General features: G+C 40.8%; 1 long non-coding RNA gene across 4 annotated transcripts in view; it reads right to left on the bottom strand.

Annotated features, from left to right (window-relative positions):
- Positions 1 to 23926, bottom strand: part of LOC109547954 (uncharacterized) — a 46089-nt gene extending 22163 nt beyond the window's left edge. For all 4 annotated transcript variants that reach the window (XR_012331487.1, XR_012331488.1, XR_012331490.1 and 1 more), the window contains exon 1: positions 1 to 23926. This exon is cut by the window's left edge. This is a non-coding gene — a long non-coding RNA (uncharacterized lncRNA).

The following is a 23926-nucleotide window of genomic DNA, read 5'->3' as shown; positions in this document are numbered from 1 at the left end:
AGTCCCTCTCAACTTCCCTTCTCCTCTATAAAAGAGTTTCCTCTCCTTCGCTTTACAAGACTTACATGTGGTTCACCATAGTTGCATTTCCCAAATTGCAATTCTTTGCTGTTCCTGAATAAACTTGTTTTGCTGGTAAAATAACCAGCAGTTTTATTGTTTTAGGTTAACACCTAGAATCCATAGCAACAGAACCATAGGAAGTCCATTGGATATATGTTCAGAGTACTTTCCTGACACAGGCTATATAGCGTGAGCTCTGTTCCAGACCTAGTGGGAAAACTCTACAACTCTTCTCCTGGGAATGAGGTCCTTCTCAAGTTGTGCTTAGTATACTAAGAATTGCAGACCTGCCACAACTAGGACCTGATGCAATCAAATAAATAAATACACATATATTAAAAAAAATTTTGCAGGCCCTAGACTTAGATGGAATTCACCACATTTTATCTGTGAGATCCTGAACAGATTACTTGACCACCCTGAACCTCAGCTCTCTACCTGTAATATGGGAAAAAACACCACCCTCCTCACTGGATAACTGTGAGGAATGAATAGAAGTCAGATGCCTGGCCCAAGGCAGGCATTCAGCATATTCCCACTCAATCTTTGGATCTTTCCTACAGGGGGTATTGGCTGCACAAACACATGGTAGGACTTGCCTGGTTTGGTGAGTTAGCTTAGTGTGACAAATCAAACCTACAAGGTATTCGAAACATTAATGTCTGCACCCATGGAGAGGATCTTCGTTCAAAAGTGCCTCTTTTCAGACTAACTTGGGCCTGAAAGAATAGAGAAAGAAAGAAAGAAGGAAAGAAGGAAAGAAAGAAGGAAGGGAGGAAGGGAAAGAAAGAAAGAAGGAAACTTTGAATGCGTCATTTTTATTGCTTCTTTTTTTTCCACACACAGAGAAATTGAGATCAGTTGGCCAGGGCTGTGGACATCCTGAACTCATCTTATCTCTTTATACATTTCAAGAAGCGATAAAATGCTTTTATCAGTGTTCGATGTTGGTAATGACTGCATTGTGTGGTTTTCCAAAGACTTTCTCCTGGATGAAGGCATTTGATGATGGAGGACATTGGCCATTAAAGTTTTTAGGCTTCTGTCTCAGCAATAAAATAAGATGAGGATGTATGGCAGCATTTATACATGGTTTTCCTCTAGGATTAATTCTAGAGCTCACTGTCCCCAAAGATCTTTACTTTTAAATTAGCTGAAACACTTTGGTTGCCATAACAGAATTCATTTAAAGTTGGCTGAAGGGAAAAGTGAGAAATATATATTAAAAATGATTAAAGAAGACAATTTAGGTGATACAAACAAACCTTATTTAACACTTCATGAAGCAGGCAGCCTCCATTCCCAAGGGTCCAGAGAACTGCAAAACGGGGCAGAAGGCAGATAACTTTCATAGGATAAAGAACAAAGAAGAGAAAAATAGAAAATATCTGATGAACTGGGGCCACACAGTCAACCTTGTTCGGGGTGAGAAGGAAGAAGGAAATAAGTATAGAGCCCAGAGCTGGATTGGCACTTGGGGGTTGGCTGACTGGATATGCTGCATCTGATCACATGGAGCATTTACGGGGCCATGAAAGTTATCTAAATTTCCATTTGCTGACATGGTACCCTGGGAAGGAGTGGCCTAGAAATTTATTTCAATATGTATTTGTATATGCTATATACATGTTCATGGATATGCATATTTATGTATATGTATATTCTATGCATGTACACTATGTATAATGTATAAGGATATGTATAGTCCTTTCTTATGGAATCTGAAGACAGAAATACAGTAAAGCTGTAGAAGACGAAACTGCAGAGGCATTGGGCCATCTTGCATGTCTGTTGAGCTCTTCTCTCCTCCCCTCCCCCTCCCCTGGTGTTATATAGCTGTTACCACTCTCCTGAGAGAGTGATTGATAGATATGGTTCCAATTAGTTCTGAGTCAGGGCTGATTAGATCACAAATTCTAATTCCTGGCTTGGGTAAGGTGTCCATCCTGGCCAATGAGCTACTACAGGCAGAGAAAATGAGATACCCAGTGCAGAACTGGCTGCTGGAGCCTGTCCTTTATGAGAAGGAAGACACACTCATTACAATTTATGACCAAGGACTGGAGATCAATCTGGACTGTGTATCAACATGGCATAAAGAAAGCAAACATGACCAAATATGAACAAATATAACCGAAATGACCTGAATCATGACTGAGAAGGATAAACAAAACAAGGGCCTGCCTTGTGGGTGGGTTTAGATGGAGAAAAGGAAGCAGGGTTTGATGGCAGTAAAAAAAAAAAAGGGATGAAGAGAATCCTTGTGTATGATACCTGGAGGCAGAGCAGCAGGATAGTGTCACTAAGAGAGAGGAAAAGTGAGCAGGAAGGGCAGCTGGGGCCACTGCCTTGCTCCCTAGAAGAGAATCTCGCCTAATTACCCCCACGTAAGCATTTTGTAATCCCTTCCCCTTCCAACATCCTAATTCTAAATAAGGTCCATGTCTTTGATTTCCCATCTTCTTCCCTAATTAAAGGAAAGCATTTGGGGCTTCCCTGGTGGCACAGTGGTTAAGAGTCCGCCTGCCGATGCAGGGGACACGGGTTCGTGCCCCAGTCTGGGAAGATCCCACATGCCGCGGAGCGGCTGGGCCTGTGAGCCATGGCCGCTGAGACTGCGCATCCGGAGCCTGTGCTCCGCAACAGGAGAGGCCACAGCAGTGAGAGGCCCACGTAGCGCAAAAAAAAAAAAAAAAAAAAAAAGGAAAGCATTTAAAAGAAAGTAAACAGTGATGGCAAAAATAATAGCTTCCGCTTACTAAGAGCCTACTAAATGCCCACTGTTTTACATAACTTATCTCTACTTCTTACAACAACTTTGTGAGGCAGACATTGCTATCCCCATTTTATAGACATGGAAAATGAGTCTCACTGTGATAAAGGAACTTTCCCCCAAGTCACACGGCTACTAGACACTGACACGAGTCAGACCCAGGTGTGCTGATTGCTGCCCACCACACCTCAGTGTCCTGTATGGGGGGGGGATGAGGAACTGTGTCAGCTTCCTACTGCTGCTATAACAAATTATCACAAACTTAGTGCCTAGAAAAAGGCAAATCCATTATCTTACAGTTCTAGAAGTCAGAAGTCCTAAAGTCAAGGGGTTGGCAGGACTGCATTCCTTCCAGAGGCTCTGGGAGAATGTGCTTCCTTGCCTTTTCCAGCTTTGATAAGCTACCTTGCATTCCTTGGCTCATGGCCTCTTCTTCCACCTTCAAAGCCAGCAGCATTGTGTCTTCAAATCTCTAACTCTGCTTCCATCTTCTCCCACTCCGATCCTCCTGCCTCTCTCTTCTAAGGACACTTATAATTACACTGGGCCCACCAAGATAATTCAGAATAACCTCTCCACCTCAAAATCCTTAACTTAATCACATCTGCAAAGTCCCTTTTGCCATGTAAGGTGACATATTTCACAGGTTCCAGGATTAGGATGTGGACAGCTTTGGGGACCATTATCCTGCCTCCCACATGACCCACATCTGTGTCACTGACCACTGTACCCCCAGTACCTAGCACAGTGCTTGTTGCTTATAAAGTGCTCAAGAAATATTTGTTAAACTGATGAATGAGGAACAGTAAAATAGACTAATTTCAAATCCTATCCTCTGCTTCTGTCTGCTTTTATATTTTATTTTTATTTATTTATTTATTTATTGGCCATGCCATGCTGCTTGCAGGATCTTAGTTCCCCAACCAGGGATTGAACCCGGGCCCCCGGCAGTGTAAGCAGAGTCCTAACCACTGGACCACCAGGGAATTCCCTGTTTGTTTTTATTTTAATTTTACTTTTGGTTCATCTATCTTATGATATGATAGGACCAGAGGGACAAACTCTATGGCTGAGCGATCAGTTCCTCCAGTGAGCCCCGAATTTAAAAATGGACAAACCTTGATACCAGAGTCTATCTTCTTAGGTTGCGAGTAACTCTAGGTTGTAAATAAACTCTTCAAAGTGCAGACTGACTGCCTGTGACCTACAGCGGTGAGGCCTTCAAAACCCTTAAGTTCAAAATAAACCACAAACAAACAACCCGATTTTAAAATGATCAAAGGACTTGAATAGACATTTCTACAAAGAAGATAGACAAATGACCAATAAACATATGAAAAGATGCTCAACATCATTAGCCATCAAGAAATACAAATCAAAATGTCAATGAGATATCACTTTACACCCATTAGAAGAGCTACAATAAAATAAAAAAAAATAGGGCTTCCCTGGTGGCGCAGTGGTTGAGAGTCCGCCTGCTGATGCAGGGGACATGGGTTCATGCCCCGGTCTGGGAAGAGCCCACATGCCGCGGAGCGGCTGGGCCCGTGAGCCATGGCCGCTGAGCCTGCGCGTCCGGAGCCTGTGCTCCGCAACGGGAGAGGCCACAGCAGTGAGAGGCCCGCGTACCGAAAAACAAAAAAAATTATAAAAAATAAATGTCAGGGAAGATGTGGAGAAAGTGGAAACCTCATGTATTGCTGGGAATGTAAAATGGTACAGCTGCTGTGGAAAACAGTTTGGCGATTCCTTGAAAAGTTAAACATAGAAGTATCATATGGCCCAGTAATTCCATTCCTAAGTATAAACCCATAAGAATTGAAATCAGGGACTCAGTGCCAATGTTCATAGCAGCATTATTCACAATAGTCAAAATGTAGAAACAATCCAAATGTTCATTAACAAACGAATGGATTAACAAAATGTGATATATACATTTAATGTGATATACAATTAAATATCTTACAGCCATAAAAACGAATGAACTTCTGACACATGCCACAGTATTGGTGAACCTTGAAAACATTATACTAAGTGAAATAAGCCAGACACAAAATAACATATATTGTATGATTTCACTTATATGAAATAACTAGAATAGGCAAATTCATAGAGACAGAAAGTAGATTAGAAGTTACCAGGGGCTGGGGGAGTAGGGAAAGGGAATTACTGTTTAATGGGTACAGAATTTCTTTTTGGAGAGATGAAAAATTTTGGAAACAGATAGTGGTGATGGTTGCACAACATTGTGAATACACTTAATGCCACTGAACTGTACACATAAAAATATTTAAAATGACAAAACTGAGGATATACATATTTTACCACAATTTTTAGAAAAAATAGTAAAAAGGGCTTCCCTGGTGGCACAGTGGTTGGGAGTCTGCCTGCCAATGCAGGGGACACGGGTTCGTGCCCCGGTCCGGGAAGATCCCACATGCCGCGGAGCGGCTGGGCCCGTGAGCCATGGCCGCTGAGCTTGCGCGTCCGGAGCCTGTGCTCCGCAACGGGAGAGGCCATGACAGTGAGAGGCCCGCGTACGGCAAAAAAAAAAAAAAAAAGTAAAAAGTAAATACATGAAGAAACCATGAACATTTTCTGTCAGGGAAAGAAGAGCTTTCAGTGAAACAACACTGCCACAGTGTAAAAAGCATCAGTCCTCAGACTTAGAAAACAAAATTATGGTTACCAAAGGGGAAAGGTGACAGGGGAGGGATAAATTAGAAGGTTGTCATTAACATATACACACTATTGTATATAAAATAGATAATCAACAAGGACCTACTGTATAGCACAGGAAACTCTACTCAATACTCTGTAATAACCTATATGGGAAAAGAATCTGAAAAAGAATAGATATATTTATATGTATAACTGAATCACTTTGCTGTACACCTGAAACTAACACAACATTGGAAATCAACTATACTTCAATATAAAATAAAAATTAAAAAAAAGTATAAGGGGACTCCCCTAGTGGCGCAGTGGTTAAGAATCTGCCTGCCAATGCAGGGGACACAGGTTTGATCCCTGGTCTGGGAAAATCCCACACACCACGGAACAACTAAGCCCGTGCACCTCAACTACTGAGCCTGCACTCTAGAGCCCGTGTGCCACAACTACTGAAGCCTGCATGCCACAACTACTGAAGCCCACACGCCTATAGCCCGTGCTCCGCAACAAGAGAAGCCACCCCAATGAGAAGCACGCGTACTGCAACGAAGAGTAGTCCCCGCTCACCGCAACTAGAGAAAGCCTGCGGGCCACAATGAAGACCTAACGCAGCAACGAAGACCTAATGCAGTCAAAAATAAATAAATTAATTAAAAAGAAAAAAGCATAAGTCCTATAAATCCCAAGATTCATAAAGGACAAATGTTTAATTACCGGGGCTTGGGGGAGACAAATACTCTGAGGCCTTTGTAGTATAACATAGGGTGCAGCTAAACTAGTTTTATCAAATCTTATCAGCCTTAGGGAAAGACCTGGGACTGATATATGTGAAGTTGTTTAACAATATGCTGATTTTAGGGTTTAACGAAACAAAGCAGGAAAGACAAGAATTGGCAGGTGTTGTATCTTCCATCTGCCTGGGATTTAAGACAGTGGGAACAGAGTGTACTTGTGATGATAGGACATATTAGAAAGTACAAAGGGGGAATTTTGATGAGGATGTGGCAAAAAGAATCGCAAAGGTCTTTAAGGCAAACAATAGAACCAATTATATACAGAAAATTTTAATATGTAATCATAAAAGAGTTCAAAGCCATGGAACCACCAGATATATTTGGTCTATGCAGTGTTTAAATTAGTTGCTAATGGGAATTCCCTGGAGGTCCAGTGGTTAGGACTCAGTGCTTTCACTGCCATGGCCCGAGTTCAATCCCCCGTCAGGGAACTAAGGTCCTGCAAGCCACGCGGTGTGGCCAAAAAAAAAAAAGTTGCTAATATTTAAAAATAAAAAGATTTTATATCAAATTATGTTTTATAGCTTCTCTTGAAAAATTGGAAGATCTGTCAAAACTGGGTCCACAGCCTTTCCTGGAAACAGGACTGGTGCTGAGAGGCAGCTGTGCCCTTAGAAGGGTGGGGTGGTCTCCAGTTTGTCCCCGGAGCTTCAGCCATACCATGGGCATTGGAATACCACACTGCCTCCAGGACCAGTCCTTTCTGAAATATCTGGTTCTTTAAAATGGAAACTGTGTTTTTGCTCTTATTTCTTTTGCCTTAGGAGATAGAGCCAAAAAAAATATTGCTATGACTTATGTCAAAAAGTGTTCTGCCTACGTTTTCTTCTAGGAGTTTTATGGTTTCAGGTCTTACACTTAGATCTTTAATCCATTTTGAGTTTATTTTTGTATATGGTGTGAGGAAATGTTCTGATTTCTTTATTTTTTTTCCTACTCTTATTTTTTTTAATTTTTATTTATTTTTTATACAGCAGGTTCTTATTAGTTATCCATTTTACACACATCAGTGTATACATGTCAATCACAGTCTCCCAATTCATCCCACCACCACCACCCCTCCCACCACTATCCCCCTTTGGTGTCCATACGTTTGTTCTCTACATCTGTGTCTCTATTTATGCTCTGCAAACTGGTTCATCTGTACCATTTTTCTAGGTTCCACATATATGCGTTAATATATAATATGTTTTTCTCTTTCTGACTTACTTCACTCTGTATGACAGTCTCTAGATCCATCCACGTCTCTACAAATGGCCCAATTTCGTTCCTTTTTATGGCTGAGTAATATTCCATTGTATATATGTACCACAACTTCTTTATCCATTCGTCTGTCGATGGGCATGTAGGTTGCTTCCATGACCTGGCTATTGTAAGTAGTGCTGCAATGAACATTGGGGTGCATATGTCTTTTTGAATTATGGTTTTCTCTGGGTATATGCCCAGTAGTGGGATTGCTGGGTCATATGGTAATTCTATTTTTAGGTTTCTTTTGGCTGCGTTGGGTCTTTGTTGCTGCGTGTGGGCTTTCTCTAGTTGCAGCAAGCGGGGGCTACTCATCGTTGCAGTACGTGGGCTTCTCATCGTGGTGGCTTCTCTTGTTGTGGAGCACAGGCTCTAGGCATGTGGGCTTCAGTAGTTGTGGCTTAGGGCCCTAGAGCGCGGGCTTAGTAGTTGTGGCGCGTGGGCTTAGTTGCTTCACAGCATGTGGGATCTGACCAGGGCTTGAACCCTTGTCCCCTGCATTGGCAGGCGGATTCTTAACCACTGCGCCACCGGGGATGTCCTTATTTTTAGTTTTTTAAGCAACCACCATACTGTCTTCCATAGTGGCTGTATCAATTTACATTCCTACCAACAGTGCAAGAGGGTTCCCTTTTCTCCTCACCCTCTCCAGCTTTTGTTGTTTGCAGATTTTCTGATGATGTCCATTCTAACTGGTGTGAGGTGATACCTCATTGTAGTTTTGATTTGCATTTCTCTAATAATTAGTGATGTTGAGCAGCTTTTCATGTGCTGCTTGGCCATCTGTATGTCTTCTTTGGAGAAATGCCTATTTAGGTCTTCTGCCCATTTTTGGATTGAGTTGTTTGTTTTTTTAATATTGAGCTGCTTGAGCTGTTTATATATTTTGGAGATTAATCCTTTGTCCATTGATTCATTTGCAAATATTTTCTCCCATTCTGAGGGTTGTCTTTTCATCTTATTTGTAGTTTCCTTAGCTTTGCAAAAGCTTTTAAGTTTCATTAGGTCCCATTTGTTTATTTTTGTTTTTAGTTCCATTACTCTAGGAGGTGGACCAAAAAAGATCTTGCTGTGATTTATGTCAAAGAGTGTTCTTCCTACATTTTCCTCTAAGAGTTTTATAGTGTCCGGTCTTACATTTAGGTCTCTAATCCATTTTGAGTTTATTTTTGTATATGGTGTGAGGAAATGTTCTAATTTCATTGTTTTACATGTGGCTGTCCAGTTTTCCCATCACCATTTGTTGAAGAGACTGTCTTTTCTCCATTGTATATCCTTGCCTCCTTTGTCGTAGATTAATTGACCATAGGTGCATGCGTTTTTTTCTGTTCCATTGATCTACATGTGTGTTTTTGTGCCAGTACCATGTGGTTGTTGTTGTTGTTTTTAAATATTTATTTCTTTATTTATCTTTGGCTGCATTGGGTCTTTGTTGCTGTGCTCAGGCTTTCTCTAGTTGCGGCGAGGGGGGGCTACAGGCCACAAATGCTGGCGAGGATGTGGAGGAAAGGGAACATTTGTAAACTGTTGGTGGGAATATAAATCGGTGCAGCCACTATAGAAAATAGTATGGAGTTTCCTCAAAAAACTAGAAATAGAACTACCTTATTACCCAGCAATTCCACTCCTGAGTATATATCTGAAAAAAATGAAAACACTAATTCAAAAAGATATAACCACCTCAATGTTCATAGCAGCATTATTTACAATAGTCAAGATATGGAAGCAACCTAAGTGATGCCCATTAATACAGGAGGAGGGAATGAAAGTACACTGTGGCATGCACTGATTAACCAAAACATTCGTAGGCAAAAGAGAGAAAGCTTGCCCTGAGGGGAAGATGTGTGAAGAAAGAAAAAATTCAGACGCACTAGGCTTTATGATGGATGCCACTGATTTGGGGGCAGAAGCAAGCAGAGATGAGAAAATTGGGCAGCAATCATGATAGAAACATGTCGGACAAAGAGGTGAACTTTTTGTCTGTGAGACAAGGGGGATTCAGAGATGTGTGACACTCTTACCCAGAGATGAAGTACTTGGAGAAGCAGACTAAAAACAAAAGGGAAAAACTGAAACTCTGAGCTGGACCTAGAACTCACTGCTGACTAAAGAACTGTGGCGAATAATAAGATTTAGTTTTTCCAAGAGGAATTTTGTTTATGTGGGAGAAAAAATATAAATCAGTAAAATGATTCCATAAGCTTGTATGTTGTATAAAATATCTCTGGGGATCTCTGGTAATGGAGATATCTAAATGTTTCTCTTGGGTTATTTAGCAGTGAGCTGCCAGGAGGTAAGGGGCTGAATGCAATGAGCTTGGAATGGGTTCTGTGATTAAGAACCCTCATAGAGAAGCTGAGGCAGAAGCTCAGTCAATTGAGCACAGTGTACCTGTGACCCTGGCAAGTGAGGAGCTGGGTTCCCAATCCCTAGCCCAACTTCACAGTACCAAGGAAATACTTCCAGCCAGGTTTCATATTGGGGGGCAGGGGGGGATGGGGAAGGGTAACCTGGCAGAAGTCACAGGTAAAGCCTGCTTTTTCTGATTCCAGGAAGCAGGTCCATATGTGTACAAGAACATAGCCGACAGCTATATGCCTGTGTGAATTACATCTGGGCTGTATGCACAGAGCTGAATGATGACTCATGTGAGGCCTGGAGCCTTTGGTAGTCAAGATTTGCTCTTGCTTTGCTAAACTGAGTGGTAACTGTGATTGCACACAATTTTGGTGAGGTGTGTTTTGGGGACTAGGGAGAGAATGCTGCTTTGCAAACCCTAAGACAACATCAACCCTTCTCCAAAGACTGTTAAGTAAATCCCCATGCCAATTTCTATGTACTTGGTTAGTACCTGCTTTTTGAGCTTCTCAGTGAGATCAGAGGGGAAAATTCCAATGAGAAATCAAAAGACTCTTGGGTAAAAGCATCCTTGGGCAGTTAGGGTGAAACTCTTCATGTCCTCATGCTGGTGCCTTGCCCCTATTCCTAGCTGGTTTATCAAGTCTTACGCTACTGCTTCAGGCCTCGAAACTCAGCCTCCCATGGTTAAGAGAAGATTAAGGAGCTGCCCTGGGGATTAAGGTCTTGGGCACCAGGCTCAGACACAAACAGAATCCTAGGTTCACAGTGGAGTCTTTCCTAGCACCCAGGATGCTCTCAAAAGACTGGACTAGGGGGGGTAGATCAATTCTAGAAGGTATTGGTCGTTGAGAACAGGCATCACAAAACAAGAGCATCTTGCTCATTTTTTTTTCCCCCAAAAGTTCAAGACTTATTTATTGAGTATCTACTATTGGCTAGAAATGTTTTCAGCTCTGGAAGACATCAATGAGAATAAAAGAAATCTGTGCCTCAGAGAGCTTACATTCTAATAGGAAGGGGTGAGCCCCATGACATTCTTCACAATGTTTCTGTCTCTGCCTGTCCTGCTACAGAGGTAGAGTGGGAAAAAACATTTGAGACTTGTCATATACTCATTTTGAGCTACCTTGCAGAGCAGGCATATGATGGGGAAGGGCTACTGCGGGTTTGAGATTATCCACAATTGTCTAGCATCCTTTTTTTTTTTTTTTTTACTGCTTGCTGTTCTCATTGACTGAATAGTACTGTTATCACCAAGACTATAACACAAGTTTCACTTTGACTGAGATTAGGGTTTGAGGCATAATATGGCCAACCTTTTACAAGCCTATAGGCCAACTATCACTCCCAGACTTTTTCAGATCACCCTCCTTGCACTTGCAAAGTTGAACCAAGAAATCAGTTCCACAGGGGGCCTTCCTTTCCACACCCACAAGACTCACCCTTGTAATGTTAATAGTTGCCAGAGTCCACCCTGAGAGTCTGCTGCTCACTCCAGAGTGAAGACACAGAACTTAAGGAGAAGAGTTTGGTTAATTTCTGAACTTTCTTGAATAATTATTTATTAATCACTCACTCTGTGCCAAATGCTCTCTAGGTACTAGGGGTGTAAGGGTGAGCTTAAATGGGTAAAGGGTCTGTTGTCATAGAGCTGATAATGCTATTGAGGGTGGAGAGAGGGAGAAAAAAATTAACAATGTCCGTCAATGTCTTCTACACATAGCACTTTTAAAATTTTAATGTGCATTCCCTAAAGGGAAGTTTCTCAGCAAATGGGAATGAGAAGGCATTAACCAATATAAAAATGAAAAGAGGGCTTCCCTGGTGGCGCAGTGGAAGCCAGGTTTCAAACAGGCCCCAAATGGGTAGCATATGATGCCAGTGTGTCTAAAATCATTCAGCAGAGGTGCTGGTATGCACATACTTGAAACTTAGCAAGCTCTTTCCGTAAGATTCTTACAGCAGAAGGTGACTATGTCTTTTTTGCTTAAATCTTCCTCCTCCCCGCAGAGAATGGAAGGAGCAAGCAGATGAAACAGAGACAGAGAACCCCAAATGGCCATAACCCACCTCAGTGGCAGAGACTCAAGTCCTCAAAATTTCCTTGTGTTGAGCAGAAATTCACTTCCTATGGATCAGGTCTGTACTTTGAAGCCCACAAAGAACTTTCTCTTCCCAATGACAACCCTTAGGCTTCTGTTCTAACGGAGGAAGCTCCCTATTTCCTTGATATACATATGTTCATTCTAGTATGCCAGTTTCCAGGCCCCCATCATCATGATCATTTTGTTCTGATTTACTCAAGTTTGCCAATGTACTTTTTTTCACAGTATGATTTTTTAAATGAGGTATAATTGACATATAACATTATATTAGTTTCAGATGATAAAATAATGATTTGATATTTGTATATATTGTGAAATGATCACCACAATAAGTCTAGTTAACATCTGTCACCATACATAGTTACAAAAACATTTTTTTTCTTGTGATAAGAACTTTTAAGATCTACCCTCTTGGCAACTATCAAACATAATTTGCTAATATACTTTTTAAAATATGGCACTAGGAGTTGAAATATTTTTTCTTGGGAAAGAGTAGTTATGCTGCACACGTAATGTCTGACAAGGTAGAAGGAGAGAGAGATGGAGGTAATTTTAAAGAAGTGAGCTCAAGGACCAGAAAGATGGTATTGAAGATGGCACTGATGGTATTTGGTATTGAAAAACTGGGAATAATTGCTCAAGTGTAAGATGATTTGGAGTTGGTTATGCTTCCCGGTGGGAAACAGGAAATACAGATCTAGAGGAAGAATAAGAGATTAGGATTGAAGGTATAGATTAAAAGGTCTTTAGCCTAGACATAGGCAATAGTAGCTAGTCCATTGAGAAAGGTGGAGAACTCCCATTTGGGCATGAAGGCAGAGATGAAGGTGGAGACTCCCATTTGTCTAGGATGATCAGGCTGTGCCAGATGTTCTCCTAGTATTAGCATTACCTAGCTTTACAGTTTTGTAAGGTGGGAATTATTGCCTTCATGGGGAGAGTAAAAGGTGAAGTAACTTGCCCAAGGCCACCCAATTACTAAGTGAAAGGGCTGGGAATCCAACTCAGGTGACTTCTCAGGGAGTGTGATGAGTGCCTCAGGAACTTTTCCCCAAACTAGTGGTGTCAAGGATCAGTCACTGAGCACTAGGGCATGAAGGTTTCCCAGGTGGTCTGTAGACTGAGTGCAGATTTAGTGCTTATGAAATAACAAAGTCCACAGTTTATTGGGAGGCTGGGTAGCACAGAACTTAATGGTTAGGAACACAGGCTTTAGAGAGATCTGGCTTCAATCAAGCTCTGCCCCTTGCTTGATGTATGTTCATGGGAAAATGTCTCCAACCTTAGTTTCTTCACCTATGAAATGGTATTAGTAATACCAATTTTATAGCATTGTTATAAGGACTAAATGAGATCATGTTTGTAATGGATGTATTCACATATCCATGTAAGTAAAATGTGTATAAGGAGTAGTTATAGTGGAATCTAAAAAATAAAACAAACACATGAATATAACAAAACAGAAACAGACTCACAGATATAGACAATAAACTAGTGGTTACCAGATGGGGGAGGGGCAAAATGGGGTAGGGGATTTAGAGGTACAACCTACTAGGTATAAAATAAATAAGATACAAGGGGGCTTCCCTGGTGGTGCAGTGGTTGAGAGTCCGCCTGCCGATGCAGGGGACACGGGTTCGTGCCCCGGTCCGGGAAAATCCCATGTGCCGCGGAGCGGCTGGGCTCGTGAGCCATGGCCGCTGAGCCTGCGCGTCCGGAGCCTGTGGTCCGCAACGGGAGAAGCCACAACAGTGAGAGGCCCGCGTAACGCAAAAAAAAAAAAAAAAAAAAAAGATACAAGGATGCATTGTACAACAGAGGGAATATAGCCAATATTGTATAATGACTTTAAATGGAGTATAATCTATAAAAATATCGAATCACTATGTCGCACACCTGAAACTAATATAATATTGTAAATCAACTGTACTTTAATAAAAAAGAGTATGAGAAGTGCTAAAATAGCAAGCATTTGACAAAATGTAGCTATTTCTTTTCTTTTTTTTGGTCTTCTCTTGTACCTTATTATATGTCTTTTCATGATTTTTTATATTTTATTGAGGTAACACTGGTTTATAACATTACATATTTCATGTATACAACACTGCATTTCGACTTCTGTATTCACTACAGCATGCTCACCACCAAAAATTCAGTTTGCTTCCATCACCATACAGTTGATCCCCTTTATTCATTTTACCTTCCCCCTGGCCTCTTCCTCTCTGGTAACCACTACTTTGTTCTCTATATTCTGTGTGTATTTTTGTTTGGTTTGGTTATTTATTTTTATATTTTAAATATTCCATTTATGAATGAAATCACATGATATTTGTCTTTCTCTATGTGACTTATTTCACTTAGCATAATGCTCTCAAGGTCCCTCCATGTTGTCACAAATGGCAAGATTTCACCTTTCTTAAGCCTGGGTAATATTCCATTTTATATACATCTATATATCACATATTCTTTATCCATTCATCCATTGATGGGTACTTAGGTTGTTTCCATATCTTGGTTATTGTAAATAATGCTGCAATGAACATAAGAGTGCATATATCTTTTCAAATTAGTGTTTTCATATTCTTTGGATAAATACCCAGAAGTGCGATAGCTAGATCATATGGTAGTTCTAGTCTTCGGTTTTTGAGGAGCTTCCATTCTGTACTCCACAGTAGCTGTGCCAATTTATATCCCTACCACCAGTATATGTCACCAATGTCCTTGGGATATTGATAGAGACTACAATGAATCTGTGGATTGCTTTAGGTAATACAGACATTTTAACAATGTTAATTCTTTCAATCTATGAGCACGAAATATTTTTCCATTTATATGTAAGTTGCCTTTTCTCCACATCCTCACCAACACTTGTTATTTCTTGCCTTTTTGATAATAACCATTCTGACAGGTGTGAGGAGATATCTCATTGTGGTTCTGATTTGCATTTGCCTAATGATTAGTGACGTTAAACATCTTTTCATGTTCGTGTTGGTTGTCTGTATGTGTTCTTTGGGAAAATGTCTATTCAGCCCCTCTGCCAGTGCATGTGAAACAGGGAGCACCTTTCTATTTGATTCTAACAATTCAACAGATTAGAAATTAGAGGCCTTTCTTTTCTTTTCCAGTAGGTGGCGCCATAGCACAAGTTTTTGGTTTCTCTTGTCTGAGCTGCCTCAGGTAAGAGACAGAACTTTTCACCCTCCACTGCCTCCATCAGAGGTGTGGGCCCATGTGGTCCTTATCCCTGCTTTTGCCTCCAGGGTTGTTGGTGCCTTTGCTGCTGCCAGTGACCACCTGAAGCACCAGGATGGTGGGTGCTTCCTCTGCAACTCATCTTATAAGTTGCAGGCTCTGTGGTTCTCAGCGGAGGGGCAGGGTGGAGAGGGGAGCCAAGGTCATTAAGGCACCTCTGCTGTGTCTGGTGTTAGGTTCCTGGGCTCTGCCACTGCCACTGTGGTGTAGGGCGCTGGAGTCATGGGTGCTTCCACAGCTGGAGGGACAGGGTCCGAGGCCCCACTATCACTGCTGCCCAGTTACCTGTGGCCATGAGTGCCACTGTGGCCAAGAGGCTGGAGTGGTGTGCACTGCCTCTCCTGCTGCTAATGGGTTCTCTGGGGCTTTGGGCTCAACTGCCACAGCCAGAGGGCCAGGACTGTAGGCACTGCCTCTGCTGTTCCCCCAGTTCTACCTCCTCTATGTGTTCCAGTCCACCCACCCTTAGTTGTACAGATGTGTGGAATTCTCTGGCACCCTGGTATGTTGAACAGAGGCACCTTGTTGAGTTGTGGATGTTTTACTGGTTGTAGATTGAAGGGGAATGACAAAGACGGTATCTTCTTCTACCATGTTGCTCTCCCAAAGGGTAGCTATTTCTTCCTGGGCAAATTTTCATCTGTCCCTGGCACTTAATATCAAGCCTCTTTCTAAACTGGAGAATGGGCGTGGTGGATTGTAATGTGTCACCTTGGCTAGGTTAAGCTACTTTTCCCAAAATTCCCTTCCCTGTGTATTTCCAGTTAGGATTGTTCACAGAGACATTCTTGCTGGACATTGAGGGCAGAAGTAAAGCAATAGCCATTTAGCAGTTCACATACACTGTTATTTATTTGCTGGCTCACCTTGCTGGTGTGAGGCATCAGCCAGGCCTACAACTGCGCTATCTTCCTTTGGATCCTCCTACAGAATCTCTGGCTTTTGGACCAGGTGTGTGTGTTTAGTTCTGTGATGAAGGGTCCCAGCTTCTCCAGGACATCTGTACCATCAAGGTCAGAGGCAACAAGGACTGACATGGTTTTATTGTGGGCTCCATCCTGTGTTTGCTCTCTTCCACTTTACATCCAGGCTCTCTTTCCAACTGCCTGTCTATTGACTATATATATCTCCTAGTTAGGGTTGATAGATTTAGCAAATAAAAATACAAGTTGCTCAGTGAAATGTGAATTTCAGATAAACAACAAATAATTTCTTAGTATATCATTATTTGAAATTAAAATTTGTGTGTCCTGTTTTTGGTTTTTCTTTGCTAATTCTGGCAACCCTAAGGGTGGGAGAGAAAGTGACTAGAGAAAGATAAGATTGCTGTGCAGAACCCACTTGAGTGTACACACATTCAACTGAGTACTTTACCCTAGCAGGGCTCAACTGCCCAGGTATAAGTTAAGGCCAAGGCTGATAACTGAGTTCATCCAAAGTTGGAATTTTACCAAGTGGATCTTGGTAAGAAGCACAAGACAGTTTAGGGCAGTAGTTTGCAAATTTGAGTTTCCAAGAGCATCACTTAGAGGACTTGATAGAACACAGATTGCAGGGCCCTACCCCTAGAGTTTTGGTTTTTTTAAAAAATTAATTTACTAATTTATTTATTTTTGGCTGCGCTGGGTCTTTTTTGCTGCTCATGGGCTTTCTCTAGTTGCACTGAGCAGGGGCTACTCTTCGTGGTAGTGAGCGGGCTTCTCATTGTGGTGGCTTCTTTTGTTTGAGAGTACGGGCTCTAGGCACGTAGGCTTCAGCAGTTGTGGCTCGTGGGCTCTAGAGTGCAGGCTCAGTAGTTGCGGCACACAGGCTTAGTTGCACTGCGGCATGTGGGATCTTCCCGGACCAGGGCTCAAACCCGTGTACCCTACATTGGTAGGCGGATTCTTAACCACTGCGCCACCAGGGAAGCCCCACCCCTAGAGTTTTTGATTCAGGAGATCTAGAATGGGGCCCAAGAATCTGCATTTCTATGGGAATTCCCTGGTGGTCCAGTGGTTAGGATTCCAGGCTTTCACTGCCAGGGGGCCAGGTTTCATCCCTAGTCAGGGAACTATGATCTCCAAGCTGTGAGGCGTGGCCAGAAAAAAAAAAAAAGAATTGCATTTCTCATGAATGCATCTGGTCCAGGGGACCATACTTTGAGATCCACTGCAGTAGACTGAAATGGGAGAACATGAGATCTAATGTAGATAAGGGGGGAGAGTAAGGATGGAGGAGGCTGAGGGGGCACAGAGGGTATAAGAAAGAAAATTTGTATTCCTTGGCTTCACAGTGAGCAGAAGACTGTGATGGCTCCCTCCAAACGGTTAGCTGTTCTACTTCCTTCTAGCTTTTCTTTCCTCTAATTTTGGACTATGTACTGTTCCTGTCTTTCCTCTAATGCTGGCATCTGCCTCCTTTTAACCAGGGAATTTCTGAAAACTCTGGTGTCCAGTCTGATCTATGGGAAGCTGGGCATGAAAACAAATGCACTGATGGAGGCAACACTGCCACAGAGGTACAGAAGTGAAGGGGAAAAGCCTGTGACTGGTAAAAACTGTTCCAGGGAAAGCATCCAAATTAACTAGTTTTTCTTCCCTCTGAGAAGGTTAGGAATTGGGAAAATCCAAAGAAGGAAAGCTGGGTGAAATGAGGAAAGTAGCTAAGATTTTGTTTCCAGGTGAAGCTCTTCAGGAGCCAAAATATTCCCCACAGGAATCTTCACTACCAAGTCCTTTCTAAATCCTTAGCTATGTCATGGAATAACACATTTTAACCAGCTCTTCAAGGAATGTGGCCTTTAATGAAAAGGATCTAGATTTTAGTAAGTATATACATATATGTAACATGCTGGACTTACAATTTCCAAAATTTACAAATAGCTCATACAACGCAACAACAACAAAATAACCCAATCAAAAAATGGACAGAAGACCCAACTAGACATTTCTCCAAAGAAGATGTACAGATGGCCAACAGGCACATGAAAAGATGCTCAATACTCCTAATTATTAGAGATATGCAAATCAAAACTACACTGAGACATTCACAGAAAGATAGACAAAATGAAAAGGCAAAAGACTTTGTACCAGATGAAGGAACAAGATAAAACCCCAGAAAAACAACTAAATGAAGTGGAGATAGGCAACCTTCCACAAAAAGAATTCAGAATAATGATAGTGAAGATGATCCAGGACCTCGGAAAAAGAATGGAAGCAAACATCGAGAAAATGCAAGAAATGTTTAACAAAGGTCTAGAAGAATTAAAGAACAAACAGAGATAACAATACAATAACTAAAATGAAAAATACACTAGAAGGAATCAATAGCAGAATAACTGAGGCAAAAGAACGGATAAGTGACCTGGAAGACAGAATGGTGGAATTCACTGCTGTGGAACAGAATAAAGAAAAAAGAATGAAAAGAAATGAAGACAGCCTAAGGGACCTCTGGGACAACATTAAACGCAACAACATTCACATTATAGGGGTTCCAGAAGGAGAAGCGAGAGAGAAAGGACTCGAGAAAATATTTGAAGAGATTATAGTCAAAAACTTCCCTAACATGGGTAAGGAAATAGCCACCCAAGTCCAGGAAGTGCAGAGAGTCCCAGGCAGGATAAACCGAAGGAGAAACACGCTGAGACACAAAGTAATCAAATTGACAAAAATTAAAGACAAAGAAAAATTACTGAAAGCAGCCAGGGAAAAATGACAAGTAACATACAAGAGAACTCCCATAAGGTTAACAGCTGATTTCTCAGCAGAAACTCTACAAGTCAGAAGGGAGTGGCACCATATATTTAAAGTGATGAAAGGGAAGAACCTACAACCAAGATTACGCTACCCGGCAAGGATCTCATTTGGATTTGACAGAAATCAAAAGCTTTACAGACAAGCAAAAGCTAAGAGAAGTGAGTACCACCAAACCAGCTCTACAACAAATGCTAAAGGAACTTCTCTAAGTGGGAAACACAAGATAAGAAAAAGTCCTACCAAAAACAAACCTATAACAATGAAGAAAATGGTAATAGGAACATAAATATTGATAATTGCCTTACACATGAATGGATTAAATGCTCCAACCAAAAGACACAGGCTTGCTGAATGCATACAGAAACAAGACCCACATGCTGTCTACAAGAGACCCACTTCAGACCAAGGGACACATACAGACTGAAAGCGAGGGGATGGAAAAAGATATTCCATGTAAATGGAAATCAAAAGAAAGCTGGAGTAGCAATACTCGTATCAGATAAAATAGACTTTAAAATAAAGAATGTTACAAGAGACAAGGAAGGACACTACATAATGATCAAGGGAACAATCCAAGAAGAAGATACAACAATTATAAATATATATGCACCCAACATAGGAGCACCTCAATACATAAGGCAACTGCTAACAGCTATAAAAGAGGAAATCAACAGTAACACAATAATAGTGGGGGACATTAACACTTCACTTATACCAATGGACAGATCATCCACACAGAAAATTAATAAGGAAACACAAGCTATAAATGACACAATAGACCAGAGAGATTTAATTGAGATTTACAGTACATTCCATCCAAAAACAGCAGATTACACTTTCTTCTCAAGTGCACACAGAACATTCTCCAGGATAGATCACACCTTGGGTCACAAATCAAGCCTTGGTGAATTTAAGAAAACTGAAATCATATCAAGCATCTTTTCCGACAACAACACTATGAGATTAGAAATCAATTACAGGGAAAAAACCATAAAAAACACAAACACATGGAGGCTAAACAATACGTTACTAAATAACCAAGAGATCACTGAATAAATCAAAGAGGAAATCAAAAAATACCTAGAGACAAATTACAATGAAAACACAATGATCCAAAACGTATGGAATGCAGCAAAAACAGTCCTAAGAAGGAAGTTTATAGCAAAACAAGCCTACCTCAAGAAACAAGAAAAATCTCAAATAAATAATCTAACCTTACACCTAAAGGAACTAGAGAAAGAAGAACAAACAAAACCCAAAGTTAGCAGAAGGAAAGAAATCATATACATCAGAGCAGAAATAAATGAAACAGAAACAAAGAAAACAATAGCAAAGATCAATAAAACAAAAAGGTAGTTCTGGGCTTCCCTGGTGGCGCAGTGGTTGAGAGTCCGCCTGTCGATGCGGGGGACACGGGTTCGTGCCCCAGTCCGGGAGGATCCCACCTGCCGCGGAGCGGCTGGGCCCGTGAGCCATGGCCGCTGAGCCTGCGCGTCCGGAGCCTGTGCTCCGCAGCGGGAGAGGACACAACAGTGAGAGGCCTGTGTACCGCAAAAAAAAAAAAAAAAAAAAAAAGGTAGTTCTTTGAGAAGATAAACAAAATTGATAAACCTCTAGCCAGACTCATCAAGAAAAAAGAGGGAGAGGACTCGAATCAATAAAATTAGAAATGAAAAAGGAGAAGTTACAGTGGACACCGCAGAAATACAAAGCATCATAACACACTACTACAAGCAACTCTATGCCAATAAAATGCACAATCTGGAAGAAATGGACAAATTCTTAGAAAGGTATAACCTTCCAAGACTGAACCAGGAAGAAACAGATAATATGAACAGACCAATCACAAGTAATGAAATTGAGACTGTGATTAAAAATCTTCCAACAAACAAAAGTCCAGGACCAAATGGCTTCACAGGTGAATTCTATCAAACATTTAGAGAAGAGCTAATACCCATCCTTCTCAAACTCTTCCAAAAAATTGCTGAGGAAGGAACGCTCCCAAACTCATTCTATGAGGCCATCATCACCCTGATACCGAAACCAGACAAAGATACTACAAAAAAGAAAATTACAGACCAATATCACTGATGAATATAGATGCAAAGATCCTCAACAAAATACTAGCAAATAGAATCCAACAACACATTAAAAGGATCATACACCATGACCAGGTGGGATTTATTCCAGGGATGCAAGGATTCTTCAATATATGCAAATCAATCAATGTGATACACCATTTTAACAAACTGAAGAATAAAAACCATATGATCATCTCAATAGATGCAGAAAAAGCTTTCGACAAAATTCAACACCCATTTATGATAAAAAACTCTCCAGAAAATGGGCATAGAGGGAAGCTACCTCAACATAATAAAGGCCATATATGACAAACCCACAGCAAACATCATTCTCAATGGTGAAAAACTGAAAGTATTTCCTCTAAGAGCAGGAACAAGACAAGGATGTCCACTCTCACCACTATTATTCAACACATTTTTGGAAGTCCTAGCCACGGCAATCAGAGAAGAAAAAGAAATAAGAGGAATACAAACTGGAAAAGAAGAAGTAAAACTGTCACTGTTTGTAGGTGACATGCTACTATACATAGAGAATCCTAAAGATGCCAACAGAAAACTACTAGAGCTAATCAATGAATTTGGCAGAGTAGAAGGATACAAGATTAATGCACAGAAATCTCTTGCATTCCTATACACTAACAACAAAAGATCAGAAAGAGAAATTAAAGAAACAATCCCATTCACCACTGCAACAGAAAGAATAAAATACCTAGGAATAAACCTACCCAAGGAGACAAAAGACCTGTATAGAAAACTATAAGACACTGATGAAAGAAATTAAAGATGACACAAACAGATAGACAGATATACCATGTTCTTGGATTTGAAGAATCAATATTGTGAAAATGACTCTAGTACCCAAAGCAATCTACAGATTCAATGCAATCCCTATCAAATTACCTGTAGCATATTTTACAGAACTAGAACAAAAAATCATAAAATTTGTATGGAGACACAAAAGACCCTGAATAGCCAAAGCAGTCTTGAGGGGATAAAACAGAGCTGGAGGAATCAGACTCCCTGACTTCAGACTATACTACAAAGCTACAGTAATCAAGACAATATGGTACTGGCACAAAAACAGAAATATAGATCAATGGAACAGGATAGAAAGCTCAGAGAGAAACCCATGCACCTATGGTCAACTAATCTACAACAAAGGAGGCAAGGATAATACAATGGAGAAAAGACAGTCTCTTCAATAAATGGTGATGGGAAAACCAGACAGCTACATGTAAAAGAATGAAATGAGAACACTCCCTAACACCATACACAAAAATAAACTCAAAATGGATTAGAGACCTAAATGTAAGACTGGACACTATAAAACTCTTAGAGGAAAACATAGGAGGAACACTCTTTGACATAAATCACAGCAAGATCTTTTTTGTTCCACCTCCTAGAGTAATGGAAATAAAAACAAAAATAAACAAATGGGACCTAATGAAACTTAAAAGCTTTTGCAAAGCAAAGGAAACTACAAAGAAGATGAAAAGACAACCCTCAGAATGGGAGAAAATATTTGCAAACGAATCAATGGACAAAGGATTAACCTCAAAAATATATAAACAGCTCATGCACCTCAATATTAAGAAAACAAACAACCCAATCCAAAAATGGGCAGAAGACCTAAATAGACATTTCTCCAAAGAAGACATACAAATGGCCAAGCAGCACATGAAAATCTGCTCAACATCACTAATCATTAGAGAAATGCAAATCAAAACTACAATGAGGTATCACCTTACACCTCGGATGGGCATCATCAGAAAATCTACAAGGAAGAAATGCTGGAGAGGGTGTGGAGAAAAGGGAACCCTTTTGCACTGTTGGTGGGAATGTAAATTGATACAGCCACTATGGAGGACAGTATGGAGGTTCCTTAAAAAACTAAAAATAGAATTACCATATGACCCAGCAATCCCACCACTGGGCATATACCCTCAGAAAACCATAATTCAAAAAGACACATGCACCCCAATATTCATTGCAGCACTATTTACAATAGCCAGGTCATGGAAGCAACCTAAATGTCCATCGACAGACGAATGGATAAAGAAGATGTGGCACATATATACAATGGAATATTACTCAGACATAAAAAGGAACGAAATTGGGTCATTTGTAGAGATGTGGATGGATCTAGAGACTGTCATACAGAATGAAGTAAGTCAGAAAGAGAAAGACAAATATCGTATATTAACACATATATGTGGAACCTAGAAAAATGGTACAGATGAACCAGCTTGCAGAGCAGAAATAGAGACACAGATGTACAGAAAAAACGTATGGACACCAAGGGGGGAAAGTGGCGGTGAGGGGGTGGTGGTCGGATGAATTGGGAAATTGGGATTGATATGTATACACTAATATGTATAAAATGGACAACTAATAAGAAACTGCTATATAAAATATAAATAAAATTTAAAATTATTTTTAAAAAGAATGTCTCTGTGTATAACTGAGTCACTTTGCTGTACAGCAGAGACTGGCACAACACTGTAAATCAACTACACTTCAATAAAAAAAGGTAATAATAAAATATGGAAACAGAATGCAGTGCTAAAACTGGCCTGAACTGTTACAAAATATAATCAGACAAAAAGGCTGAGCATGGGGCAGAGAATACTCTTCTATATTAAAAGAGGCTAAAAAGACCTAGCAACCAAACATGTGAACCTTGCCTCTGAACTGAAATAAAAATGCTGTAAAGACATTCTTGAGACCAGTAGGGATGACACGACTGAATGGCTGTTTATTTCCTTGGATGTGATGTGGTGCTCTAATGGTGTAGAGTGGGGTCTCTCAGCCTCAACACTTTGGGAGACAGATAATTCTCTCT

Source organism: Tursiops truncatus, chromosome 4 (assembly GCF_011762595.2).
Source record: "Tursiops truncatus isolate mTurTru1 chromosome 4, mTurTru1.mat.Y, whole genome shotgun sequence".
NCBI lineage: Eukaryota > Metazoa > Chordata > Mammalia > Artiodactyla > Delphinidae > Tursiops > Tursiops truncatus.
The sequence above is the reverse complement of the archived record's forward strand: the minus strand, read 5'-3'. Positions and strand labels throughout refer to the sequence as shown.